Here is a 4,450-nt window from a genome sequence, read left to right as displayed (position 1 = left end):
TATGGCCTCATTCCTACTGCACAAATTGCCAAAGCTGTGGCCTAGAAGTCGGAAACTTCTTTAATACGTAGCCCTCGATGTCCCCCATAAGTTTTCGATCGGATTTATATCCGGGGACTGTGCAGGCAATGGCATTGCATCCACTTTTTCATTAAGAACCCACTCCTTGGCCACCTTGATGATGGTATGATTAGGGTCACTGTACTGCTAAAACGTCCAAATTAATGGCATATTTTCCTCAGTATACGGCTGCAAGACAGTTTTTAATATTTAAACATAAACATAATGGTTTTTGATCCCACCGATCATATATACGGGACCTACAACGTTGTATGAAAAGTATACCCAAACCATGATTTTTAGGCCACCATGTTTTACTGTCTTCAGCGTATGGTTTGGGTGGTACTTTGTATTTGGAGGTCGACGGACATATTGTCTTGTCCTATTCCACCAAATAAAACCAGTTTGGAGTCATTTGTCCAAAGGATATTACGCCATTTGAATAGTGGCAGTTCAAGTGGCTATTGGCGAACTCGGATCTGGCCTTGATATGCCTGTAACCAAGCAGTGACATTTTCCATGGACTTCGCGAATCTAAAATTTATTCAATAAATCCCCGGCGAATGGTCCCATGACTGATTCCCATGCCAATTCCCGCTCATATATCCCTAGAGGATGCAAAAGGACGTGCTTTGCTGAAGCGAAGTACGCGTCGAGCCTGTACAACTGTGGTTTTGCGAATCGTACCTCGGTTTTTTTGGATCGGTTCATATTTTATGATTTATAAACTATTCTAAAATAACAATTTGAAAGATTTGGAGTCTCTTTACATGTTTTGCCCTTCTTTCTAGGCTAAGTTATCTGATACCTTTCTCTCATGGAGCAGTGAGGTCCTGCGCCCACGAAAATAATTTTTTTTGCGTTGTAAAGGTGTATTATAGTATAAACTATAATAACGACCGTAATTAAACTCATTTTGTACAAAATTAAAAGAAATTTCGGCACTTTTTGCGAAAGAAAATTAAATACTGCTATTTCAGTGATCGGCTAAAAAGAGCTGCATATGTGAAAAAATATCAATAAAACATAAAAATAGAGCAAATCTAACGGAATTTTTTCTCGATTCTTATCTTTAGGTTCCATTTTACAAAAACAATGTGCAATAGATCAGCTTGCAAAAAGGAATAAGTACAAAAAAACGTTTTGAAGTTGTTCCTCTGTCGCACTGCTATTTCAGTGAACACAGCTGTATTAGCTCATGAATGTACATGGTTAGGAGTAATTTTTTTGATAGCTACAATTACAAACTCACACTCACACTATATAGCAATGATCCTGATCGTTTATAACCTAGAAACTTTTCGCTGGCAATTAAACTAATAATGTGATCTCGAAAAAAAAAAATGTAGATCCATTTGGACTCTAGGCTGTAAGTCTTGGTGTGTGTATTTGTTGTGCGTGTGTAGTTTTTTTGTTAACTAGCTCAGACAAATCCCAGGACTCCCAGACTAAGGGCTTTAGGAGGAGATCATCTCTATAAACAAATACCTATATATATCTCCCATATATCCTACCTAGTATATAAAATATATATGTGTATCAGGGTTGTCAGGGAAGTGTATCTTTGAAATCTCTTGAAATGCAGGCCAAAAGTATGCTACGTTTTTGAACTATTTCAGGACATGCTTTTTAGCTTCCTTTTTTATAGATTTCTTTTTTTAGATACATCAATTTCTTTGGCATCCCTGTATATATTTTTGAACGAGTTGTAATCGCAGCCTGATTCATATAGCCTTTATAGTTCATTTAAACCGTTAGTTAGTTAGTTTAGCCAGAGTTTGTAAATACATAAGTCGTAACTAGGTTACCAGTATTCGATAGAGTTTGTTTTACTTTTAATTTTTTTTACTTTAATGAATTAATTTTGTTTTTAATAAAAATATTATATAGCCAACAAACTGCCAGCACACACACACATTTTGGGAAAATATATATAATATATATATATTATTTTTTTATTTTTTGTTCAATACAAACACGATCTTAACCAGATCGCCTCACTGCATCAAGCCCCCCTTAGCTAGTCTTTGAAATTCCTTAAAAATAAAAAAGAAACTCTAATTGAAACTTAGCGGACAACGGACATTCATTGAATTGAAGCAAAAAAGATTAATAATAAAAACAAAAAAACCTAAGCAAATAATAAACTTTAAATTAATTTTAAATGCAAGTTAAGGAGAAACTTACATATACATATAGGTAAATTATACAAAAAATGCATCTAAAACCAACAAGAAAACCCTAAATGGCCATCCCTGAAACAAAAATAAATTATGAAAATAAGAAAGAAAAAATTAAAGCAAAAAATAAAACCAAAATGAAACTTTTTGTATTATTTTTTTTACTTTTTTTTTTGAATTGTTAGCAAAAATAAAGTGTTGAAGCACAAATTGCACACTTAAAACAATATACACAATATATAAACTAAATATACGAAGATCTTAACAAATAAATTGTACAATAATTTCAAAAATATATTTAAAAAACTTTAGACTTTCCAGTTTCCAAAAATCTTGTTCTCTTCGTTTTCGAATACGATTTTTTTTTATATAAACATATATGAACTTAGAAAAAACCACGAAAAATTGTTGTTAAAAATGCATTTAAATGAAAAGAAATAATAAAAAATAAAAAAAGAGGAAAGAGTTGAAAGCTTAAAAAAAGCAAAACAAAGAGTAATAAAAAAAGAATGAATATGACAACAAATTGTTAACGAAATTTATGCATTCGTACGAAGAAAACCAGAAGATGGGTAAGGCAAGAAAACCCTAATAAATTAATAGATATATATATATATATTATATGCACTTTCATTATTTAACAATTTCATGACGATGGAGAGCAGTCAGAACATTAATTGAAAACTATTCATTAAAGTGACAAAACCAAAAAAAAAAACATATTTAAACAAAAACAAAACTGTGTACTATGTTATCTTGGGAGCCCACAATTCGGGGGCTTATCGATTTGCATGCGACTTGTTTGGACTCTCCTCGTAATCCCGGGCCCAACCAGAGCCCCACCGTTGGCCATCGATCATGATTACCAGGCTATATAGCATGCATATGCATATAGGGCTTAGCCAGAGAGCCGACAATTTTTGCGATTTCAAAGATAATGCCGACAACGTCAAGCGGTGACGAACTACACATGTTTTTTCAGACTTTCGGTAAGTAAAAAATGTTTAATTTACTATATACATCATAGTAAAAGGAATATATACACTTAAAAAATTAATAAATTCGCAGTAATTTCTGTTGCAAATCTGAAAAGTATTTCTTTAAATTTTAAAATATATTTTAAACATATATAAGTTTTATATAAATTTATAAATAAAAATAAAATAAAATATATAAATATAAATTTAATTTTAAATATGAATACATAATTTTAAAGTTTATCATAAATGTGTTATAACATTTATTCTAAGCTTTAATCGTATTATAAAGGAAAGAGGGTTTTAAGTTTTATGCTCCAATTACATTTTTGATTGGCATTATATATTTTTTTTTATTATTATTTTGTCTTTACACAAATCCGTTTCCCAGCTGCTGATGATTTCATAATTAAAAGCTATTAAATCAGACCAATGACTTAGTCATGCATGCGGTATATTTGCGAACTATAAAATTTAAACATTTTACAATATTTAAAACGATTTTTTTTAAACCCCAAGCAAAAATGCGGAAGAAGTTAAAAAATTTAAATTCTGGTGTTTAAAATATCAATTCAATTATATATTTTTATATATTTACTTAGCTTTAGAAGAGAATTTTTCAGTTATAATCAAAATATAAATAAGTTTTTAATTGTTTTTTAATAAAATATAAAATTATTATTAATTATTGTTTACGTTATGTTATTTAAGCGCTGTTCGCGTTAAATCGTCTCGTGTAAACATGCTGCACTGAGAGCAAACACCACTACACCCACGTGTTCTCTTACTGCGTCGGCGCACTCAGAGAGCGCGAGAGAGCCGCTCCCAACGGAAGTACACAAAGAGAAAATTCGTACCAAACTAAAATCCAATAACTCCAAGAAACATTAAAATCACATATTTAAGCCGAAATAAAATAAAACACATGCTTTTAAAGCTTACAGACAAATTGCTTATACGACATGTGTGCCAGATGGTATTTATTTTAACAAAATTTTAATGCATACCTAAAAAAGTTCACTTCTAGTATTCTAAAAATGAGTTTCCAAGAAGTTTAAGCCATTTGAAAATGGTATTTTAGGGCGAGCCAACATTGCGTATGAGTAATTTGTCCAAATTTTCTTGCTTTATAGATTCAGTTGAACTGTAATTGTTTTTCTCACTGTGCACTCTCCCGCCAGCCGGCCAGCGTATAAGTAGAGGCGGCGTAAGCGAGACGGCCTCAAACCGAAC

The sequence above is a fragment of the Drosophila kikkawai genome, chromosome X, assembly GCF_030179895.1.
Source record: "Drosophila kikkawai strain 14028-0561.14 chromosome X, DkikHiC1v2, whole genome shotgun sequence".
In the NCBI taxonomy this organism is placed as follows: Eukaryota; Metazoa; Arthropoda; class Insecta; order Diptera; family Drosophilidae; genus Drosophila; species Drosophila kikkawai.
This window is presented reverse-complemented; position numbering follows the sequence as displayed.